Source organism: Talpa occidentalis, unplaced genomic scaffold, assembly GCF_014898055.3.
Source record: "Talpa occidentalis isolate TD23 unplaced genomic scaffold, MPIMG_talOcc4v2.1 talOcc4.2, whole genome shotgun sequence".
Lineage (NCBI taxonomy): Eukaryota > Metazoa > Chordata > Mammalia > Eulipotyphla > Talpidae > Talpa > Talpa occidentalis.
Genome location: NW_023602073.1, coordinates 74,303,864 through 74,329,916, shown reverse-complemented (window position 1 = coordinate 74,329,916; position 26,053 = coordinate 74,303,864). Strand labels below are relative to the sequence as shown.

The window sequence follows — 26,053 nt, the reverse complement described above, 5'->3', positions numbered from 1 at the left end:
ATCAGCTGACATCATACTATAAATGCAATTTTTCCCCTTGATTCTATCTTTTATATGCAATTGTAAATGTGGTGTCTGAGTCTTTGTCAGATGTTTTATTTAAAGCCCAAGGTCTTATGAGCTAGGAAAACCCATTTAGCAATGATGGAAATTTGCTTTCTGTGGCCTGTGACTTCTTAACTTTTTCCCTTTTCCATGTAATTATAGTTCTGAGAGGTTTGTGAACCAACTTAATCATTTGGAACTCATATTATTTAGACTGTTAGTAACCTTTATAATTATGACCTTTGAGTAGTGATTTTTGAATCACTGCCACTGGGGTGAGCTCGATTTTTTTCTCTGACTTGGAAAAATTACTATTTTTTTGTTATGATTATTTGGAAGATATCCAAGTCGAATTGAATATATCACTATGAGTTCCATTTGAATCAACAGTATTCTGGGTATCAAAAAAAATAATTTTAATTGCAATCACAGATTAGGTTTCTATTTTCTCATCCCCATTGCTCCTCCCCACCTTTCTCTACTCATTTTTTCTCTTCACTTCTCCTCCTCTTTCTTTTTTCCTTCTTTTCAACCTCATTCCCGCCCCCCTCTTGCTGCCTTTCCTCCCCCTCCACTCCATTGGATCCTTTTCTTCCTCCTCCTTCATTTTTCCTCCTTTTGTCTCTCACCCACAGAGTATTTACCCTATTTTTTTTTTAAACACGGGACCAACCACTACAGAATATTTATTATCCCTAATAAAATCCAAAAACACAAAGTATTTTCAAGATTATTCAGGCTCAAAAGTAGTGGGAATAAAGATAATTTGTAGTAATAAGATAATTTAAGTTCCATATATACCAGTGACCTACATAATTTATTCTCTCTTACTCACTGACCATTTCATATAAAGAAGAGCATCTTTAGGCTCCAATAATAGATTATGGAGAAGAAAATTTTCTCAAACTTTGTTATTCTATTTCTCTTTGAAATATTATATATATATATATACTGTTATTGCACAAGTAGAACTATATCTTCAAACAAAAATTACATATGACATTCTTACCGGAAGATTAGTTAGGATTCAAGGACAGCCTTGAATATCTGAAACATGTTCAAACTCTACGAAACATAAGCATAGGAAATTTAATACATAGAACACACTTTCCTCATAGAAACAATCAATATAGACTGAAATAGAAGCAATACTGAAATTAAAAATGTAAATAAACATAAAACTTAAACTTAGAGTAATACTGTGAGTCCATATCTTTTCTTGGTTCAGCTATTACCACATTCAGATTAAGCAACAACTGAAATACCTATAAATCTAAAACATATATATAGTAGGTTGACATAACGATTTCTTCCCACTTAATAAAGATTACTGAATAATATTAACACCAACAAAAAAATGGTAGCCACCATTTTAGAGAATATGCCTGTCAGGTTGCCAAGGAATTCATCTACCATACACACCAGTGCACGTGCATGTGTGCATGTACACATGTGTGCACACACGCACAAAAAATTTCAGCAACAAAATGAACTTGATGTTATTATAGTTATACTACATGTAATTAAGCTGAGATTGGAAAATTTATCAAATGCCTTATTTTAAATAACTACTGCAGCACTGGTGAGATTTGAAAATTGGCCTTTACTTTTTTTCACAAAAGTGTCCCTACTTTGTATTTACAGCTAAAAATACAGAAATGACGTACAAAACTCTGGACTGCCAGTCTGTATTCATAGTCAAAATTGAGCAGGTAGTTGGGGATTCATAAGCCAATAAAATCTCAAGAGCGCATACACTCTTGCATATAAAAGCAAGCAGAGATATTTACATGATAGGGCCTCCCTGGTGGTCCAGGGGTTTAAAGTCTCATAGCTATCAAACTATCACCAGCCACTGCAGTGACATGGACAAGTTACTTGGTTTGTTGGGTAAAACCATGTGTACAGGAATTATACATGTTATTATTAAACTTATTTTTCACTTTTTCTCGTATCAAAGTCTGATGCTTGTTCGATTATTTGGCAGCCTAGAAGAATCCAGAGGGATTTAGGATGATTTCTTATTTGGCCTGACATTAAATTCTGGGAAAAAGAGAAAAAAAAAAAAAGAGGGAATAAATATTCAGCTGTGTATAATCATACACGCATATGTATATATGTATTTATCTATCTATTTACCTATCTATCACTCTTATGTACGGAAAGACACAAATACAGAGTGAGGTATCTATCTGTCCATATATGTATAGGCTATCTATGAAACAAAAACATGAAGCTAATAGTAGTAGCTTGAGAGTTGGTTTGTTCACATATCTCCTTTGACAGCATTTGAATATATTAATCTTTTTAAAGATTTATTTTTTTTTTTTTTATATAAGAGCTAGGGCACAGGCCAGAGGCATGGGAGAGTGAAAGGATTCACCAGAGAGAGAGCGGGGAGCAGAACAGGCAGATGACCGAAATACACTGCTGAGGGGAGCAGCAGGTGGGACAGGAGAGGTCTGCTACACCATGTGGGTAACTTCCTGGCTGGCCGGGTATTGAACCCATGCTGCAGAGGCTAGGGATACCTTCACAGCACTCTGCTCAATCTGCTGCGCCATGAGGGAGGCCCTGAATATTTTAATCTATTTCAAAACAATGATATAAAACTATACAAATTAACAATAAAAAGATAAAAAAAATTTTATTGAAAAATGACCAGACATATTTTTGCATAGACATCTATACTGAAAGCAAGATAATGACAAATATAAGTAACCATAAATCACAGATTTCCTTAAGTAGTCTTTTCTGCCACTTGCAGAGCCACTAGGAAGAAAAAGCTACCAAGACAAAGTGTTTTGTTGATTCCTTCAGCTGTAGAAAGGGTCAAATCTATTTTTGGTTGAAAAACAAATCAAGTATCTTTTAAATAGACAAGCTAAGCACATAGTCTCCCAATGTCTTAATGAAAGATGCCAACCAGCCAATGGAATATCTGGACTTGTACAGGAGACATGTGTGAACTTGCAGTAGATTAGTTGAGTTTAACTTGGTGTTTTGTTGGAACTTGCTGGGTATATTTATCATAATGGTGTCTGAGAAAAATTGAACATGCAAGATGTTTGGTGGTGAACAGCAATTAGTAATTAAAATTAATATTAAAATATTGCATAATTAGTCTTAATCAGAATACCACTTAGAAAAATTTGTAAAATACAGTGATTGTTTAATAAAGATTTGTTGAATTGATTTTTTAACACACAGGGAAAAATATATAGTAAATGAATTAAATATGTACCCTCAAATTTCAAACTGCACCTTTTTAGGAGAGCTCCTCACCTTAGCCATGTTTACCTTTAGATTTGTTTCATTGAGTCAAAAGGAAAAGATATAAAACTGTGTCTTTTGTTACAATTAATAGGTTCTTTTGGAATTAGATGAGGGGTAACTTTGCAATCTCACTTTGCTACCTTGGCTTAACATGGAGAAGAGCTGGTAAGAGTTTTTAAATTCAAGGTTGAATTGTTATCTGTCTCTATGGAGGAAAACAATTAGCACAAATAGGTAAGACTTGTGTCAGATGAGTAACTCAATGCATTTTAAGGATGAAAAGTGACCCAGAGTTGACAGACTCACCAGACTTTTTTCTGACACTGAATTTGCATCAACACTACAAGGCACCATAATATTTTTTTTCTTTTATTTTTGTTGGAGGTGTACTTAACAAGATGACGCCAATGAAAATGAAAGCTTTAGATTTAGATACAGAAAGCGCTCTCTGGTGCTGTATTTTGACTTTTCAAATCCATGTATTGAAAAATAGCATAAACATTAATCTGATTTATTTAAGAAAACATGAGTTGAGATTTCCTTGGGTTAACTTTAAAGACCAACAGGAAGCTCCAGGACCATTTTCCCTGTTATATATAAGGATTCTATTTGCCACAAGAATGTATTTTTTGGCCTCCCTGGTGGCATAGGGTTTAAGTCTCAGAGCTACCACACTATCAGCACTGAGGCCAGGGAGGTGACCCACATGGCGCAGCAGACATCTCCTGTCTTACCCTCTGCTCCCCTCAGCAGCATATTTCAGTAGATCCTCCTGTCTGCTCCCCACTTTTTCTGGTGAATCCTCTTACCCCTAGCACCTTTGGCCTACACCCCAGTTCTTCTATGCATGAATAAATAAATCTTTTAAAAAATGAATGTAGTTTTAATTTAAAAAAATTAGTAATAGTCTAAAAACATTCATTTATTCATCCCATGGTACTTATCTTTCTGAACATTCTCTTCCATGATCACTGTGATATGTTCATATATCAGTAAAAATCATGACATACTCTGAGTCTACATATTTATACACATGAGAATTCTTAAAACACTATGATACCAAGACAGGTATTAGGAATTTCTTAGATGCACAGTATATGGTATATGAAGGAGACTCAGTTACCTGCAATACACATGAAATATTACCTGATCTTTATAAGGAAGCTCGACAGTGTACTAAACAGTATAGCATTTGGCATAATTACATTGAAACTCCACAGCAACATTTTCCATGTAGTAAGCGCTGTTTCCCTCCAGACTATATAAGGAGAGCAATCCAAAATAGCATATATATATTTTACCCCTGATGTACAAGTAACTAAGGTAAGTGATGAAACCAAATTTGACCCCAAGAAGTTTAACTGCCTGTTCTAGTTACTGCAAGTCCTGCAACACTGAAAATCCCTAGGATGGGTAGGAAACTTTTGTTTTCAGTGTAAAATACATAAAAGTATATTAATAAAGAAATACTTGGAAGTGTTCCTAATCTCTTCCAATTTGATGCTGCTTGATTAGAACTGATATTCACACAAATAGATTCTTAAAAATTTAATATGTCTCAGTTCTATTCTTTAACATTTTGCTATCAGAACAGGAAACCAAAGGAGACTGCCAACAGTCCACAGAGCAACAAGCATCCAGGTTTAGGTGTCTATTGAGCTCCTTGAGCTCACTGCTTTCTTATTGCCTCTAGAAGTGGTAGGTAAGTCCCTCTGGGACCCTGAGTCCCAGCTCTACAGCTTTTGTGTGATGAGTTTGCAGACTTTATCTGATAATTTCTTTTTTGGACTGGGAATGGAAACAGGCTGGAGTCAGCCTTCTCCCTAATCTAAAATGAAACCATGTACCCAGAGGGAAATAAAACCATTCTGAATCCCTTGTAGAAGGACTTATTAAAACATTTCAAAGCAAGAGTTCCAAATCTAGAACACACAAGTCGTTTGACTTCCATTGCAGTTGAAGATTTCTCTCTGTGATATAAAGAAGCAAACTGAAGACATTCAGGTTGCCACCCAATTCTTTGAGGAACTAAAAATAACTATACTTGGCTTATAAATACAGTCTGCATAAGACGGAAATGCAACTCTAGAAACAATTCAAAGCCTACCAAATCCCCAAATCTTCCCTATTTACCTCAAAAGGCTTGTAGAGGCGGATCGGATCGCAGCTGCCCAGGTCCCCGCGCCTGCGACCTAGGCTTGCGGGGAGACGACCTAGGCTTGCGGGGAGACGCGCGGAGGCCCTCCCGGAGTGAGCAGGAACCAGGCGCCCAGGCAGGGGAGCGGGATTCAAAAGGCGCCATTCCCGTGCCACTGATCTGGGCTACAGCCCGCGTCCTGGAACTGAGGGCTTTGGAACTGAGACCCGGGGCACGAAATTAGGGGCGTGGGTTCCCCACGACGGTGGGGCACAAGGCAGACACAGCACCCCAAAGCCGTTGAGGTGTACCCTACCATCCCTGCTCTGCTCCCTGTCCCACTGGGTGGAAAATCAGCTCCCCAAGGGCTCCAGGAGAGATCTCTGGCGCCACCTAGCGACTTGAAGCCAGCACAGGCTCCTGAAGGAGCTAGTGGCCAGCTGGGGAGTTAGCCCACGCCGGGCCCCTTCCGAACAAGTAGTCTGAGCCCACAGGGAGAGCGAGCACCCACAGCCTGGGCAGACCAAGTGCGCAGAAGAGTGTGCCTGAGACCGGACGCGCAGGGAGTGTGTCCCACATCACCATTATAGAATAGGGACATTTCTTCAGTAAAGACTACCTGCAGAAGGCTTCCTCAGGAGCCAGAGGTGAGCGGGGGAAGTTCGCCCACGCCAGACCCCCTCTGGCCTGCAGTCCAAGCCCAGAGGGGGAGCAGGAACCCACCGCCGGGGCAGACCAGGCGCACAGGGGAGTGTGTCCCCACATCGGCATTTTAGAACAGGGACCTTTCTCCAGTAAAGACTGCTTGAAACTGACAGATGACTCCTGGAGGAACCAGGGGGGAGCAGAGAAGCCCACCCAAGATGCCGGCCAGTCCCAACTACACAGTGTCCCAACGCATACGGCAAATTAGAAAACAGACAGTAGGGAGGAGAAGAACCACACGCAACCTAGCAACTCTCCAGAGAAAAAGCACACCACAAAAAGAAAACCAGCCCCCAGATGGCAACGACAGTAACTTGGAAGAACTTCTGAGCCTTCCAGAAAGAGAATTTAAAATTGCCGTGATTAAAAAACTGACAGAAGTCATAAAGGAAAACAATGATAAGGGAAAAATAATCAACGATCAGAAGAATGAAATTGAGTCCCCAAAGAGGGAAGTAAAAGAAATGCAGGAGATCAAAGAATTAGTGGAAGAACTAAAGAATTCTGGGAAAAGCAATGAAAGCAGAATTGATGAAATGGAAGAACGAATAAGTGCTCTTGAAGACACAGAAATAAAAAGAACCAAAACAGAAAAGGAAAGAGAAGTACGAAGGAAAAAGAATGAAGAAAGACTTCGGGAACTATCTGACTCCATGAGGAAAGGAAATATAAGAGTTATAGGAATACCAGAAGGAGAGGAGAGAGAAGTAGGAACAGAGAAAATATTCAAAGAGATAATTGAAGAGAACTTCCCAAATGTGAAGGAGGAGCTGAAAATTGATATACAAGAAGCAAGAAGAACACCAAACTTCCACGACGAAAGGAAAAATACAGCAAGACACATAATAGTAAAGCTCCCAAGAATCCAGGACAAGGAAAAAATAATGAAGCTGGCAAGAGGGAAGAAACAGATAACATTCAAAGGAAAGCCAATCAGGCTGACATCAGACTTCTCCGAAGAAACACTACGGGCAAGGAGAGAGTGGAGGGACATAGTCAACAGACTCCAAGAAAACAGATGCCAACCAAGAATACTCTATCCCGCAAAGCTCTCCTTCCTCTTTGAAGAAAGAATATGGACTTTCCCAGACAAACAGAAACTCCGGAATTTCATTGCAACTAAACCCCCACTCCAAAAAATACTACAAGGAGTCCTAAAGCCAGAACCTCAGAGGGACGAATAACAATGAAAGAAGGCCAAAAAAAAAAAAATTTATTAAAAGAATAAATAAATAAAATCAAAGGAAAGACAAACACAATGGCAAATACAGATGTTAACATATCAATATTAACTCTAAATGTAAATGGACTAAACTCTTCAATAAAAAGACACAGAGTTGCAGCCTGGATTAAGAAACAAAACCCAACCTTTTGCTGTCTCCAGGAAACACATTTAGCTACAAAAGATAAAAACAGGCTCAAAGTTAAAGGATGGAAAACAATCCTACAAGCAAATGGACCAAAAAAGAAAGCAGGAACAGCTATACTTATATCAGATAAAACAGATTTCAAACTCAAAAAGATAAAAAGAGACCCCAATGGTCACTACATTATGATCAAGAGGACAATACTTCAAGAAGAAATAACACTCATTAACATATACTCACCAAACGAAGGAGCACCAAAATATATCAGACAACTGTTGTCCTCTCTGAAAACAGACATCAGAGAAAACACATACGTAGTGGGAGACTTCAACACACCACTATCAACAATGGATAGATCAACAAGACAAAAAATAAGTAAAGAAACCAAAGCTCTAAATAAGGACCTAGAGCAATTGGGCTTAACAGACATCTATAGAACACTAAACCCCAAAAAAACGGAGTACACATTTTTCTCAAGCGCACACGGATCATTCTCCAGGATCGATCACATACTGGGGCACAAGACAAACATCAACAGATACACCAAGATTGAAATCATATCAACCATCTTTTCTGACCATGAAGGCATCAAACTAGAAATAAACCATAAAAAGAAGGCAAGGAACTTTCCTACCTCATGGAGATTAAAAACCACACTACTGGAAGACCACTGGACTAATGAGGAGATCAAAGAAGAAATTAAAAAATTTTTTGAATTGAACGACAAGGAGGACACCAATATCCTAAATGTATGGGATGCAGCAAAAGCAGTAATAAGAGAAAATATATAGCAATAGAAGCTCACATCAAGAAACAAGAAAGAACTCAAAGAAACAACCTAATCTCGAAGCTCAAAGATCTAGAAAAAGTACAACAAAAAAACCCCAAAACCAGTAGAAGAAAAGAAATATAAAAACCAAAGCAAAATAAATGAAATTGAACTAAAAAAACAATCCAAAAGATCAATGAAACCAAGAGCTGGTTCTTTGAAAAAATCAATAAAATAGACAAACCCCTAGCCAGGCTCACAAAGGAAAAAGGGAGAAAGCACAAATAAACAGGATCATCAATGAAAGAGAAGAAATCACAACGGACACAGCAGAAATCAAAAGAATAATCAGTAACTACTATGAACAGTTATATGGAAACAAGTTTAACAATCTAGAGGAGATGGACAAATCCTACAACTCTACAATCACCAAAGCTAGATAAAGAAGAAATAGAAACCTAAACAGACCATTACAATTAGCAAAATTGAAATGGTAATCAAAAACCTCCCAAAAACAAAAGCCCAGGACCTGATGGATTTACAAATGAATTCTACCAAACATTCAGAGACAAATTAGTGCCTATCCTTCACAAACTCTTCCAAAAAATTGAGAAGGAAGGGACAATACCAAACACGTTCTATGAAGCCAACATTACACTAATACCAAAACCGAACAAGGACAACACAAAAAGGAAAACTACAGGCCAATCTCCCTAATGAACACTGATGCAAAAATCCTCAATAAAATTTTAGCCATCAGAATCCAACAATGTATCCATAAGATAATTCACCACGACCAAGTAGGATTCATTCCAGGGACACAAGGATGGTTTAACATCCAAAAATCAATCAACGTTATCCAACACATCAACAAAAAGAAATATAAAAACCATATGATAATATCAATAGATGCTGAGAAAGCTTTCGACAAAGTGCAACACCCATTCATGATAAAAGCCCTTGAAATTCTTGGGATACAAGGAACATACCTTAACATCATAAAGGCCATCTATGACAAGCCAACAGCCAGTATCATTCTCAATGGTGAAAAGCTGAAAGCAATTCCATTAAGATCTGGAACAAGACAAGGATGTCCACTCTCACCACTGCTTTTCAATATAATACTGGAAGTCCTAGCCAGGCAATAAGACAAGAGAAAGACATCCAAGGAATCCAAATAGGAAAAGAAGAAGTCAAACTATCACTATTTGCAGACGATATGATATTATACATAGAGAACCCCAAAAACTCCACAGAAAAGATAATTCAACTCATCAATCAGTTCAGTAAAGTGGCAGGATACAAAATCAACACGCAAAAGTCAGTAGCCTTCCTATACACAAACAATAAATCTGAAGAAGAAGAAATCAAAAAAACCATCCCTTTCGTTATTGAAACAAAAAAATCAAATATTGGGAATAAATCTAACAAAAGAGGTAAAGGACCTATACAAAGAAAACTATAAAACACTGTTAAAAGAAATAGAAGAAGACACAAAGAAATGGAGAGATATCCCATGCTCATGGATTGGAAGAATAAACATTATTAAAATGGCCATCCTTCCAAAAGCAATATACAGATTCAATGCTATTCCAATCAAAATTTCAATGTCATTCTTCAAAGAAATAGAACAATTATTGATGAAATTCATATGGAATCACAAAAAACCCCGAATAGCCAAAGCTCTCCTGACAAAAAAAGAAGGGAATGGAGGCATCACACTCCCAGACTTCAAACTATACTACAAAGCCATAATCATCAAAACTGCATGGTATTGGAACAAGAACAGACATACAGACCAATGGAATCAAATAGAAAATCCAGAAATAAACCCACAGATTTATGGTCAACTAATCTTTGACAAAGGAGCAAAGACTATGCATTGGAGCAAAGAAAGTTTGTTCAATAAATGGTGCTGGGAAAACTGGGTTGCTACATGCAAAAGAATGAAGCTTGACCACTACCTCACACCATACACAAAAATCAACTCAAAATGGATTAAAGAATTAGACATAAGACCTGAAACCATAAAATATATAGAAGGAAATATAGGCGAAACACTACGTGATTTGCACATCAAAGACATCTTTACAGACACATCACCCAAAGCAGTGATAGTGAAGGCGAAGATAAACAGCTGGGACTACATCAAATTAAAGAGCTTCTGCAGAGCAAAAGAGACAATAACAAAAACAAAGAGAAACCCCACCAACTGGGAGAACATTTTTGCACCCAACACTAATGATAAAGGACTGATCACAAAAATCTGCAAAGAGCTGATGAGACTCAACAACAACAAAGAAAAGAATCCAGTCAAAAAATGGGCAGAAGAGCCAAAAAGAAACTTCTCTGAAGAGGAAATGCAAATGGCCAACAGGCATATGAAAAAATGTTCAACATCACTGGTCATCAGGGAAATGCAAATCAAAACTACTATGAGATACCATCTTACACCAGTGAGAATGGCACATATTAAAAAAACTAGCAACAACAAATGTTGGCGAGGGTGTGGAGAAAAAGGAACTCTTCTGCACTGTTGGTGGGAGTGCAAACTGGTCCAACCACTGTGGAAAGCTGTGTGGAGATTTCTGGACCTACTAAACATAGAGCTTCCATATGATCCAGCAATTCCACTCCTAGGTATTTACCCAAAGGACACAGAAACATCAATTCCAAAGAACACCTGCACCCCTATGTTTATAGCAGCACTGTTTACAATAGCTAAGCTTTGGAAACAACCCAAATGCCCAAAAATAGATGACTGGATCAAGAAGATGTGGTACATATATACCATGGAATATTACTCAGCATTCAAAAAGATAAACACATGCAATTTGCAGCAACATGGATGGCGCTGGATGGGATCATGCTCAGCGAAATAAGCCAAAAAGAAAAAGAAAAATACCAGATGGTCTCACTCATAGCAGGAATCTAGAAAACTTAAATAAGGGACCAGGAAAATGAATAACTATAAGAAAGTGAAAATCAAAATCAACAAAAAACTATGAACCAGAGACACTTTTAGGGGGGCAGGGGCGGGAGGGGAGGGATTGGGGTCAGAATGGGGGCGCTGCAATTGTATGGGGAATATAACAATAAAATTTATTATCTAATAAAAAAAAAAAAGGCTTGTAGAGATTGCAAACTATCTGGATTTAGAACACAAAACAAAAGTCTTTCTTGGAGTAACATAGACTTTCTCTGTGCCATTGAGATACGAAAGTGATCCATGTGGTCTCTTCTAGAAACCCAAGGCCATATCTTGAAATACTAATTTCAGGGAGTTAATTCTTTTTCACAAAAATATATGCTGTTTGGAAATTAGATGAATGAAAAATCTTAAGTCATCCACAAATACTGGTAGAAAGTTTTACCAGTAAATTATTCTGACAGAAATGCAATTCAGATACATTTTCTATATAACTACTGAATTTTGTATTATCGTACCTGTCACGTGGCTAAAATTTTTTTAAAAAAGCTTTAAGATCTCTCTAGTTCGTCAGTATGTTTATGTACATCTAGGGATATTTTTAGGGGTAAGGGAAAATCCCTCACTATTCTGGGTAATTGTTTGACAAGAAATCAAAACAGCATTAGGTGAGGTAACAAAGGAAAATCCAATTTAATAACACACATATGAAGAATATAGATGGTTTTAAATTGCAAAGATAAATGGGGTTGACCAACAATATAAATCCTGTGTTAAAGGACCTGGTGCATCAAGGAAATAGAAAGGGGGAGACTTCACCTGAGAGGGACATGGCCTTATCTTTTTAATCTAAGAATAAGTTTATCAGATAGGAATAACTATTCACTGATAAACTACTCTATTTGGATGACATTCCAAACTACTTTCTTCTAGATCATAAAAAGGGGAAGCAGTGATTGTTCCTTTGAATAGAAAAAAAGAACAAATGAGTGAGACAAGGATTAAGCTTCTAACAGCTTCTATGGCCTTCAATGTTCTTAAAATAATCTGCATTCTTTAAATAATGGAAATAGTTACTATATGCCACAGAAATAACTACATTTCCTTATCAAATGGATTCTCATCAAGTCTTTAAACATGGCCATTTTTTAAGTTTATTGTCATTTCCAGACAGCTAATATTTTGCAAAGGGGTTTCACCTTCAGAGAGATTAATGGAATGGATACTGACAAGTACTCTAGAATGTAGGCTTATGATAAATTTAAGTTCATAAAAATGAATTTATTAAGAATTTCTAGAACTAATGGAAAATTAGATTGAAGCAGAGTAAGAATAAAATGGAATTGAATGAACTAATAATGATGATTATCATGTTTGTACAATTTTTACTTTGAGACATTGCTGGCTCCTTGATGTTTTATTTTTCCAATTTAAGAAAACTTTTTTCTTGTTTCTTTTGAGACAACTATGGTAGTTTTGTACCTCTGGAAACACAATTAATTTACTTGTTCTTCCCCTTCTGATCGCTCCAGCATTCAGAAACTTACTGAATATTGTTTTATAGCAATATAGTTATTTGCATACTCAGAATATGTGCTCTTTTTAATAGCAAACAATTGGAAACATTGATTATAGTGCTAAGACTTTGAGTAGAATGTCATATTTGAGAACATGTGCAAAATCAGATATACCAGATAGGTTTAAGGAACTACATTTACTTTATGGAGTCAGTAAAGTCCCCTTTTAAAAACCAGCCTCATACCTTACTGGAAGGTTCTTGGAAGAATTACCAAATAAGTATATCAGGTGACTTCCTGGAAGGCCCAGGAACCACATGAAATCTTGTAAATTTCAAGAAACATGAGATTCACCCATTTCTATAAGTACTGCATATGAAGTCCAATGTCAAGTCTCTGGTGTCACTTCTTAGATTGAGGAAGTTTTTAAAAATCCAATCTAAGTTCCCTTATGAAATGTTCCAGCAAAGCAGAATAAAAAGAACCTATATGGTCAATCACCATTTTTGTTGCACTTATATAATTAATAAGACCAATGAGATTAGATTTAGTTCACAAGTAAATTAGCTTGTGATTATAGCTCATAGAAATGAAGTAATAATGGAAGAAAATTATGTTTCAGTAGAAAATTATAACACAATCTTGTAACTATCAGAACCTATTCCTGTTTCTGAGTTTTTGTTATATGTTTGTAAACCAAACTAACTTCTTTAAATATTAGACTGCAAAACTTTCCATATGAACATTTGCAATTTTGTTCCACTATTGAATCACTAAGAACAAACCTTGGAAGAACAAACCATTCCAAGTCTTCCCCACTATCCAGATGTCAGCCAACTTCAGAGACTTGAATTTTGGGTCCACATCCCCCAATTAAAAAGGATTCCTCCAGACTCTTGGAGCTGCATACCAGCTGGAGAACTAAAATTAAAATTGACCAGGCAGGTTCCTCCCCAGAAACAGACAACATCTTGAAGTAGACTGCTTTCTCAGCATGGCAGATCAAGGTCTTCATATCCAATGTAGAATCTTTATTTCTTTTGCCTTTTTGCTACTTGTTTTTTTGCTTTGTTATTGCTAACAGGAAGACAGTGGTCATTAACTCTGCCAAATATCTTTGAATTAACTTCTAAGATCAAAACTGACAACAAAATTTCCTAGATTTTCTTTGCCAAGGTGGTTTTATTTTTTTAATTTTTTTAAAGATTTTATTTTTATGCATACAAGAACTGGGGTTACAGGCCAGAGGTGCAGGGCGTGGTGGGGTGTGAGAGGATTCACCAGAGACAGAGTGGGAAACAGAGCAGGCAGATTGACCAAAATACACTGCTGAGGGGAGCAGCGGGCGAGTCAGGAGAGGTCTGCTGCGCCATGTGGGTTTCTCCCTGGCACGAGCCGAACTTGTGCTACAGTGGCCACGGTAAGCTTCATAGGTTGCATCTTAATCCCTTGTGCCACCAGGGAGGCCCCCAAGGTGGTTTTAGAAAATGGAATGGCTTCAGATTACTTACTGGGTAGATGAGGAGGAATCTGTGCGATGACAAATACCTCCTATTGTACCTGGATCAACACATCTGCTACTATAGGAAATACAGAGAATTAACAAACAAGCCAGTTGGCGAAAAAGGTAGATGCCCTTTTAGTTATATTTTTTGATTTACTTGATATCATCTAGTTTCTTTTGTGGAATCCCTGGCTAAGAAATATATTTCAGTCTCTTTTACGCCTTTAGTAATTATCATTATAATCTCCCTGGTACACTCTGTCCTTTCAATGATCTTAAAAACATGTTCATAGCCATCAGCAGTACATGAGATTGCCTACTGTGGTTGGAAAAAACAAAAAACAAGATGAAAAGCAAGAAACAATTCTTCCATGGATATGACATCATACGAGTTTCACAATGAGATACGGGCAATTTAACTCAATGGTGACTGAGAGTAATGTTCATACCAAGTTTTTGGTCAATTTATCAGGTACCAGTGGATGACCAAAATGTGAGAATCATCACATTAGTTAAACAAGAAGGCCACTATACGGAGGTGGCTGAAATGTTGGGCCAGCCTATGTAAATAGATCAAAGTCTAAGCCTGCAAATGCTTCAAGATTATGAAATGGAAAACCACGGACAACCAATTGCAAACAATCAACAAGGTTTTTACTCTATAGCCAATCAATACATTCCTTGCCTCTGCCTTTTGTCTATAAAGGTCTCTCCCTGAACTTCTGACAGTGAAATGCTTCTGTTTTGGCTGCTTCCAGTTTGGCTCTACCCTAATCCAACTGATTTTTGCTCAAATGAACTCTTATAGTTTTTCAAAAGAAATCTTTATATTGCAGTGCAACTATAAAATAATGCAAGTTTCATGAAGAAACATGGAACATTAAAGAAAATTAGAGGTCTATGCATTCTTTCTTTTCTGCAGCCTAGTACTTCCAAAAATGGACTGAGAAGCACTGCTGCTTGGTTATGGCTTGATATCACTGTTGCTTATCATCCTCTCTGACCCATTCCCAATTTGAAGAAGCATATCAAAATAAAGATAAACTTTTCCCATGCTATGAAAATATGTAGTAACTCTGCATGTATGAAACTACAGTTTGAACCACATTTAAAAGATAGTAAAATGTATTTAAAAACATATGGTAAGAACATATGATGATACCATTATGTCTAAAAATGGCCTTGACATGAAAGGAAACAGCTATTCTTCCTTCAAGTGCATGACTTTCAAATAAACTATTTAAAAAGTAAAATGAGAAGCAGTTCTCTTAACATACAAACCACATGATCTTTTCATTCTCTTTTCTATGAAAGAAATGTTTGCTTAGTAAAGAAGCTGTTTTTTTCCCCCGAGGACATGTTATTATTTGTTTCCACTTAAATACATACAGAATCACATCCTTTATTCTTCATACACCACGGGATTTAAATTGTGAGACAAAGGGAATAAACTAAATGTACATGGTAGATCAAAATGTGTGTGTGTGTGTGTGTGTGTGTGTGTATTTCAAAGTTGTTAACTGGAATTAAGCCAAAATTACAAAAAAGGTAGATAATCTCAGTACCTTTGGTTGTATAATATATTACATTTGAGATTGGAGACAAAGGAATGAAAAACCACTCAAAACTGAAAAATATTTTGTAACTTCAAAGAACAACAAAAAAGCATGTAAATGGTTTTGTTTCTCTTTGTTCTTGCTTTCTTTGGTTGTGAAATAGAAACTACTGAGTCCCATTAGGAGCCAAGTCTGAAAACCACTGAACTAACAGTATCAACATAGAGTCCTAACAACAGGCTCTATTCCATATGCCAGGCATTAGCTGGCCACCAAAATTTACATGAGATTTAGGGAAATACATTATTTGAATCACAGAGTGTTGGCCTTTTCTTTAAAAAGTAACTATTTTCCAACATTCAAAATGAGGACATTTTCCAATTTTCAGATACTTTTGGCAAATCAGGTAATCTGATAACTTGATCCATCAATGACTGTATCTCAATAACAACTGCCCCTCTTAGCTTCCCATAGGCAGAAGCTACAGCATTAAAGCCTTATAAACACATTTGGGATTTTGGATATGATTTTTAATGGCAATAAGAACCAAATTACTTCAAATTTGGAAACAATGTTATATTTACTTCTGTTATTTTTTTGGAGGTTTTAAATGGTTTTATTTTGAAACAATTACCATGATGACTTTTAGAAATGTCTTTTTCTTGGATAGAGAGGAGAAATACTGAATGTGAAAAGACATAGACAAAGGATTATGATTCAGGTATTTTTTTTTTATTTCAGATATATTCCTTATTCTCTGAGGGTGACCATCCATACTGTTCCTATCCATAATTTGAGTGGTGTGCATGGAGCTAACTTCATTCTTTCTTTGCTGTGGTTAGAGGCTGAGACTAGCCACTTTTCTCACCGCTGTATGAGGCCTGGAGTGAATGGCACACCGAAAGAGCGCAAACCAGTTCGTTTCAAGTGGCTGATATGGGTGCTAAGAGAGAAAGGATTGTGATTCTTCTCTGGGGAAAGCCACATTATAAAATCTGAATTTCTGGGGCATCTTTGCTGAAGCAGAAAGAGAATTCTTAAGACATTAAGAAAGCCTAGCTAAGTGACAATTTGAATTGGTCACCTGAAACTACAAAGTTCTGACTAATAAATTAGGTGAGTTTAGTTGATGGTAGCTTAGATCAGTCGTGGTAGGGAGAATGAAGAAAAGAAAAAGAACAGTATATTATATTGTGTGTGTATATATACATATATATATAATTAGCTCAGATATATAAATTAGTTAAAGCAGCTATACTCAAATTTAAAATACTGCACGTATGTGAGTACTTATCACTTGTAATAAATAAATATGTAATACATAATTATTTAATTTTATACAGGAAAGAATGAAATTTGAGCAGAATATTTATGTTGATTTATTTTGTTACCAAAACTTTGTCATAAACATGATATTAAAAATGTCTAGCTTTAGCTTTAGAAAGCACAGATGGTGTTCACAATTTTATTTTCCATTTTCCTGTCTTTTTCATACAGCTCTGAAGTGGTGTTCTACCCAGGTGGCAAAATCCCATCACACTTCTGCATTTGTTCTAAATATAGGCATTCCTGAGGCAAGCTGCTACTTGATTCTGGTCTTTGTTGGGTTTGGCAATCACTCTCTGTTGATTCTGAAATTATGAATTCAGTGAGTCCATGTAGCAACAAGTTACATTATTATGTGGGCCCGTATCCAAGCTACATGATATCTATTATACTTTACAAAGAAGGAGTCACAGAATGATTTTAAAATAGGTTCAATAACTAGTAATTAGATTAAGGCAATATCATCTGTAACAATTCCATGCTTACTGTAACGAAACATATTTCCACTAGGGCCTCCCTTGTGGTGCAGTGGTTAAAGTCTCAGCACAATCAAGCTATCTCTAGCCACTGAGACCAGAGTTCCATCCCTGGCCAGGGAGCTAACCCACATAGCCCAGCAGACCTCTCCTGTCTCGCCTGCTGCTCCCCTCAGCAGTGTATATCAGTAGATCCACCTATTCTGCTTCCCAGTCTGTCTCTGGTGAATCCTCTCACTCCCCTACCCACCCACACACCTCTGGCCCTCACCCCAGTTTTTGTATGCATAAATAGCAAAAAAAAAAAAAAAACTTTAAAAAAAATAACATATTTCCATTAGATTAAATATGTGGGCAATGAGCTGAATTATACCTAAGTGTGTCAAAGTAAGCAATCTAAATTTTCTTTTGCCTTCGGGATTGTTTTCTCCAAGAAAGACAATATATCTCTATAGTGTGTTAAGTCCCAAGGATTCCATTGTCACTGACCTAAGCCCAACAGTACCTTTGTAAGGACATGTGATGATCTATAACCAATGTATTTTTTTTGCTGTTGGAATCTTGAACCAACAGCAAATCTTATTAACCCACTTGAATAAGTACTCACTTCCTGCAATTTCTGTGACCCTAAACATTTCTGATTATCCTGCACTATTAACACTTTATCTTTCATTATGCCTTCTGATTCCTGACCTCACAATTCTATTTGAAGATTTGCATACCTTATATTCCACATCTAGTCCCCCTGACTTTAGTTAAGGTCCTTATTTCTCACTATCAAAAGAAACTCCTATAGATATCTCTCCATCACGTTAGATTCCACATCCTCAAAGTAACCAATTTTCATTATAAATGTGCTTTATATATTTCTTCAAATAAAGCAAGTCACAAATAAGACATCATTTATTGTGAACACCAAAAAGAAAAAAAGGAATACATTTCAATGTTTCATTTTCATAAATGTGGTTAAATTAAGTTTCTCATAAAAAGCCATAAATTATGTTCAGAAAGACATCCTCTTCTCATTCACATTAAATTATATTTAGAAAAACAGAAAATGATGCACCTGTTATTTTCCTCCCACATTGTTTTTGTTGACTTAATGATCTGCATTTTCATAATTGATTTTGCATGATGGTAGAAATATTAATGTAACTACCATTTTCCAAAAATTAATCTCCAGCAATCTATAAATTTTTCATCTGTATTTAACTGTAAGATGCTCAACTAACTATATTCCTTTACTATTTTGCTTTGTGTTTGAGTAAGGAGGACAAATATTAATTGGTATCTTCTGTGTGGTACTAAGTCCATCTTTTTTTCCTTCTATTTAGGTAACATTGGTTTACAACATTGTATCTGATTTACAAGTATATGGCCACACATTTCAGGTATATGTTACCATATTACCAAGGTACTTAAAGTAAGCTAATAATTTTAAATGAGCAACCTACTTTAGTAATCATGATGATATGAGATGATATTTACACCAAGTGTTGCAGCTAATATTTTTGAACTTAGGTAGTTTAACACAGTGAAATTATTTTATTAACCTAGTCTGATAACACAGTTTCTTACTTTTAAATTAGAAAGTTGCTTTTTACATTTGAAACCATATTTAAGCACACCAGCCTGTGTCTTAAATAAATGAATTCATGAAACTGCAAGAGATACTAAAGATTCCACAATGAAATGAATCCTGTTTGTCTTCACTATCTGGCAAGAAATATTGATAAAATCACCTAATTTGTTGCTTTACTTTTAACACCTTTGCTAGTAGATGTTTTGATGTGAATGTTCGTAAAATATCTGCTCTTAATATAAAAAGCAGGGATTGTGCTTTTTGTCTATCTCCATATACGTTTTAAGATGTCAACTTTATAAATAGCCAAAATTCATATCGAGAAATGTAAAATAATGCAGTTGATCTCTTCATCAAATGTTTATAAAATAATACATTAACAAGGTTAAGAAAATGTCACAAAATATATCATCACAAATCTAGTTAGAGGGGTAATAAAATATCATGTACTGCCACTGGCTTAATTCCTCGGTAATAAGTCCTATAATTACATATATATGTAGCTTTACACACACATACACACACACACACACACACACATACTTAAGAATACCGAGTCACCAATTTTAAATAATATAATCGATCCCACTATAAAAGATGAGGAATTTCTCTTTCTACAATCTTTTTTTTTTAATGAAGGGATTTTTTTTTATAGAGGCATGTTTTTATTTATTTATTTGTTTGTTTGTTTTGTTTATACATGCACTGGGTACAGTCAGAAGCGGGGGAGGGTGAGAGAATTCACCAGAGCCAGAGCAGGGAGCAGAGCAGGCAGAAGGACCGAAGTACACTGCTGAGGGGAGCAGCGGGTGGCAGGAGAGGTCTGCGCGCCATGTGGGACCCTCCTCCAGTGGCGGGGGATAAAACCTGCACTGCAGAGGCTGCGGGCAGCTTCGCAACCCAGCGCTCAACCGCTGCGCCACCGGGGAGGCCCTCTTTCTACAATCCTAATTAATCTAATCAATCTCTCTCCAGATGTAAATAATATATTATACACCATGATTTACTAAGCATTTATATCAATGTTTTGTTATTTATTTATACTTATTTTGATAGTCTTTGCAATTTAAAATTATATTCTTAGAGCTCTCTTTTTACTGCATCATTAACTTTTACTGCATCGTTGTACTTTTTATCACCGAAACTGAAAAAATTTATACTGTCTTCTATATCCAGACATAAATAACTTCTTAGTAGATCAGTTGTCTCTAATTATGGAAAAATAGAAAAATGTCATCTTATTTAAATTTTGTTCCCTCTAAACCTAGCCTTGAAAATAAATATGAACACACTGAATGTTAAAACAAAATTGGAAGGGAATTCAAATACTAGCAAAACCTCTTTTTAGTTTTCTCCTCCCTAAAGCTATTGCTCAGTGTCTTAACATGGGATAGTCATATAGTGCTAGGCACTAGCATAATGGATATTCTGTGAAATTTTGTTTTCCTTGTTTACCCAATAAATTGCATTTTAAAACCTCTATCTGAAGACATCTCAATTACAGACCATTTAGCTTCTCTTGGGAACAAAGATAAATGAAATAAAAAAATAGAGGTTATTCCTACCTCATCTATAAAATCTAGGTAATTTATGACATGAGATTTAAGATAGAAGGTCACCAAAGTGGCTGACCATGGACTTTCAGAAATAAAAAAGAAAGAGGTCCTTGGAAGTGAATAATGCTGTGACAAAGACATATCCCCAAAACCAGGGCATGGGAATATTTTGTTTTATACAAATGGTCCTCAGCTTCTCATAGCTAAATGACTCATAACTCATGATATTCTTTCAAGAGATCCCATGAGTCAAGACTACAAAGAACTTGCTCTTACCAGCTAGAGGCAATATGGTTAACAAATGCTGACGAGATGAAAAACATCACTGCATATAACAAATAAAGTGACTTTGTCAAGTCCTAACAGAATATCAGAGTAAATTCACAACCTGTAATACTACTACAGGTAAGACACAAGGCATTAAAGGGCATCTCTACCAGCATCTTCACTGTAGTTCAAGCATTTTCTATTCTCCACCTCCCATTCCTACATATGGATACACACAGAGATAGTGTTGACTTGAAAGTAGGGATTCAACTTTGTTAATTTCCAAAATCAATTTGAACGTCATTAGCTTTACTTTCTGCATGTGTCTACCAATGTATTCAATTCAGAAAAGATCAATGATAAAGTTAAAATGAGTCATTTTTTAAGGATATCTAGCTTGACATTTCTCATCTGTTATATATACTGCAGTATGTAATCCAATCATAATCTCACATTTGTCCTGACATGGAATAGTTGGATATATTAGAGGATCAAGGGAAATAACTCAAAAAACAAAGAAAAACTATTTATCTCTGCATATACCCATGTTTCTCTTTTGATATATAGATACAGCTCCACAAGCAATGACCATGTAAAATAGTCCATCTATGTGATTAAAATAAGAATGAATATAAAAATTTACATTTATAACTACAAATATTAATCTAATATAATTTTCTTTGAAAATATCAAGTGGTTGTTGAGAAGCCCACCAATAATCTATTAATTAAAAAATATATCAAATACTCCACAGGGAAAATGACTGAAGAATCTATGACAGGTAAGAATGTAGGTGGGTAGGAAACAGATTTTATTCTTTATTATATCATTCCACTGAATATGTTATTTAATATGTACAAATAAATCAGATAACTGAATGACTGACCATGAATTGGGTAGGGAATCAAAAAGAAGAGGAAATTAGCTAAGCAAGTGATTATCAATTTAAGCTGACGAGAGATGAGTAAGATATACATTAAAGAATTGTAACTTGCACAACACAAGAGTCATAGCAAATTTATTACATGGGTGATCTAGTACTCACTTGAATCACCACCTCCCAAAGTATAGGGATTCTGCTGTTCACACAGGCCAAGCCTTTCTAAAGCGCTTAAACTATCCCATGCAATAGCTATCCTAGATTTACTCTAAATATAACTTAAAAACAGGATTCAAAGGATCAAGCTGAACAGCAAATAATTTATCTGTTAATCAGAAAAAAATGTCAACTGGCTCTCTTGAAAATAAGAAGCCAGAACAAAGCCAGACATTCAATAACACAAGATCTCTAAGGTCTAGAATTTGACCAAAACTAACATGTATATTAAGAAGCATGAAAATATGACCCATAACATGAAAAAATTATGTAATAGAAAAAGATGAGTAAATGACAGAAATGATGGAATTAACTCAGAAGGATGTTAGTTTAGCTATTATAACTATGTTCAAGTATGAAAGGAAAACATAAGGATAGAAATAAAAGCTATAAAAGATGAAAGTAAGGAACTTCCAGGCAAATAAAATATCTGAATCAAAGATTCACTAGGAAAGAGTAATAACAGATTGGACATTACAGGACTAAAAAGATCAATATACTTGAAAATACAGCAATATATGCTATTTAAAATTAAACAAGGAAAACATGATTTGAAAAATGATAATAGTGACTTATAGTACAGTTCCAAATGACCTAACATATGCATAATTGAAGTACAAACAAGACAAGTTGGACAGAAAAAATATTTGAAAGAACAGCAGCCAAAAATATTCCAAATTTGATGTAATTTATAAACTCACAGTTATAAAAACCTTTGCTATATAAGAAACCTATTCTAAATATATAGATGTTACAAGCAAAAGTATATAACATGCAAGCATCAAAGTTAAGAAAAATTAAATGGCTTTATTAGTATCAATAGAGATTTCAGATTCAAAAATGTTTTGTAGTTATAGAAATATCAATTCATTAATGAGAAATAATCTGAAGTGTATATTCATCCAGAGTTTAAAAACATAAGGCAATAACTGAGAGATGAATGGACAAATACAGAAATCTAATACATTAATAATCCCCTCTTAGTATTTTTAAAAAAACAAGTAGATAGAATTTCAGTAAGAATATCAAAGACAATAATCCTCTCAACCAACATGATCCAGATGGCATTTAGACAAGTCCTTCCAACAGTAGCAGGATGCCTATTGTACTCTATTTCATATGGAACGTTCACCAAAGCATACTATATACTAGGCCAAAAAACAATCTCATTAAGTTTAATAACAAGTGCAACTGAAAAAATTTTTGCACACAATACAACTGATAAGAGACTATCACAAAGATAGACAAAGAGCTCACACAACTCAACAAAAACAAACAATCCAGTCAAAAAATGGGCAGAAGAGCTAAAAGGACACTTCTCCAAATGCAAACGGCCAACAGGTATATGAAAAAATGTTCAACATCACTTGTAAATAGGGAAATGCAAATCAAAACTACAATGAGATACCACCTTACAGCAGTGAGAATGGCACATATTAAAAAAAAAAAAAAAACAGGATGCTGTACAAAATTAGTACCTATAGTCGACAATAAGTTACAGTACTCTTTAAAATTTGCTAAAAGGATAGATCTCACTGTCTAGAAAATTCTGTTTGTCCTGTACCCTCACTATCACAATATATTTAATACCAAATGTGTAGGTTTTCTATAACAAGCAGATCTCTGATGCCAGCTGGAGAGACTACAATTCTGTTCTGCCACAAATAATAGGCATTAGTACAGAACTCATAGGTTAAGGACTTTGTCCCATGAGATTGCGCCCCCCACTTCAGAAGCCAATGATATTCCTAGTCCTAATCTGTGCTTCTGACTATCTAACTCTAAATTGCTGAAGTTCTCAGGACCCCTACATGTGTTTGATCATTTGCTAGAACAACTTATAGAACTCAGGCAACTGCTTACTTCTATTTACAAATTTATTATATAATAAGATGGAGATGAAGAGTCAGATAGAGACACATAATATAAATACATATGTCCAATAGGACATTGAGCACAATAACATCTGTCCCAGGGGATTTGGAGAATACTACTCTGCCAGCATGTGGTGTGTTCACTAACACAAAGCTTTCCAAACCCCATAATTTGGGGATTTTTATGGGAACTTCTTCAATTAAGATGATTGCTCACTAATTGAATCAATAACCCCAGTCCCCTTCCTGGAGGGGCTGAAAGCTCTAACCTTCTAATTATGGACTGGTGTTCCTGATGACCAACATATATGCTTAAGCTATCCCAGAGGCCATCAAGAGTCACCTTAATTAGAACAAAAAAAAATCTTCCTATCACCTAAGAAATCCCAAGGGATTTCAGAGTTCTGTGTCACAAACCAGGGTAGAGACCCATACGTATATATTTTTATTACTTCACACTTATGTTAATTACTCTTGCTACAAAAATTTAGAAACAAATTTTTGAAGGTGATGAATATGCTTATTTCTTTGATTTATACATTGATATATGTCCATACTTATCAAATTGTATACATTGATCATGAACATTTTTAAAATCCAATTATACTTCAATAAAACTGAGGAAAGAAAATAAGATTATGTCTTCCTGGTAAAAGTAATCAGCAAGTGGGTAGTAGGATATGCAAAGCAAAAAAAGCATTACACAGACGGAAAGCATTATAATTAAATTGCATTAGTTTTAGAAATATAATCTTCTAAATTCACATACTGTTTGTATTTGGGGGAAAGGTTTTAATTAAAGAGGTGTTTGCTTTAAATTTTCAAACTATTTTGTCACTATGCCATTAAAATTCCCTCACTTTATTATTTTTTTTCTCATGTGCCATTTAAATGCAATATAGCATCAGTCTCCAGGCATAAACATTTAAATAGGTGTCTAGCCACTACCTAATTTTTTTGTCTCAGAACATTTCGGTACTATTTAAGCTCATCTTCTTATTTCCCTATTGGGTTTGGAATAATTATATTAGATGATGTAAATTCCATAATGAGAAATAAAGCAAATGGGCCATGAGAGCTACTAAAAAGTAGCTATACTAAAACTGTTTATCATCACAAATATGTTTAGGGTCATTTTATTTTTTTCTATTCTGCTTTTGATCCCTGTGTTTCTGTACCTTTTTCTGATTCAACCTTCCTGGAAATCCTCAGACACCCTTTTATCTACCTTTACTACAAACAATATAACTGGGATGAGAACAAACAGCCCAGGTCCTAAGATTCTAAGATAGTGATTTACTAGAGACATTCTTATTTGATTAGCTACAGTATGACTTTTTTGGAAAAGGTTAGTCAATAAGTACACATATAGGAAACTATATTAATTAGCTAATCAATCCTTCATATACTAATTACTGATTTACTGAGTTATATGTTAGACAGTGTTACAAGAAGTCAGATGTTTTAAGAGAATGAGGTTATCAAATTCCTTGTCCACATAGATCTTATAGGGTAGTGGGTATAGTTTACTTCAAATACCTTAATTAATTCCCTAAATTGACAACTTGGCATAGAGGCCTGTATTAACTTTTAAACTGAACAGTCACAGCTGACACTTGCTGGGAACTTTCTCAAATGTGTACTGCAGCTTGCTAATGAAAAAAGGCAACATTACACATATGATCCACTATTATAGAAACTTCAGAGGGATACAATTCATACTCTGCAGGATGATGCAGCTCTGATCTCTGAGCTAGAGAGAGCCTGTGAAGCAAGATCCACAACAATGCCCTACTACATCTCATCTCAGCTAAGATTTCATGAACCCTTTCAGGGAGTGCTAACACTCAATTATTCTATTGATACGGTTAGCATGCAAAGACTTGACATAATAGAAAACAGTAGTTTGATAGCTGAACTCTGAGAGCAGTTAAGAATCTCTAACTCAACTTTCATGGACTGAGTTTTATGTGTTATATTTAGGTCTATGATCCAATTTGAGTTAATATTTGTAAAGGATGTATTTTCCATTGATATATGTGTCCATTCTTTCACTAATACTAAACTGTCT

The 26,053-nt window shown here is 35.5% G+C and overlaps 1 protein-coding gene across 3 annotated transcripts in view; it reads right to left on the bottom strand.

Moving 5' to 3' along the window:
- HCRTR2 (hypocretin receptor 2) overlaps window positions 1-26,053 on the bottom strand; it is a 225,067-nt gene that overhangs the window by 147,255 nt on the left and 51,759 nt on the right. Inside the window, exon 1 of one of the 3 annotated variants that reach the window (XM_054698880.1) lies at window positions 1,055-1,082. The exons of the other annotated variants lie outside the window; for them this stretch is intronic. The gene's annotated coding sequence lies outside the window, so the exon portion shown is untranslated. Of the gene's footprint in view, window positions 1-1,054; window positions 1,083-26,053 lie in introns of those variants that run through there. 3 annotated transcript variants of the gene reach the window in all.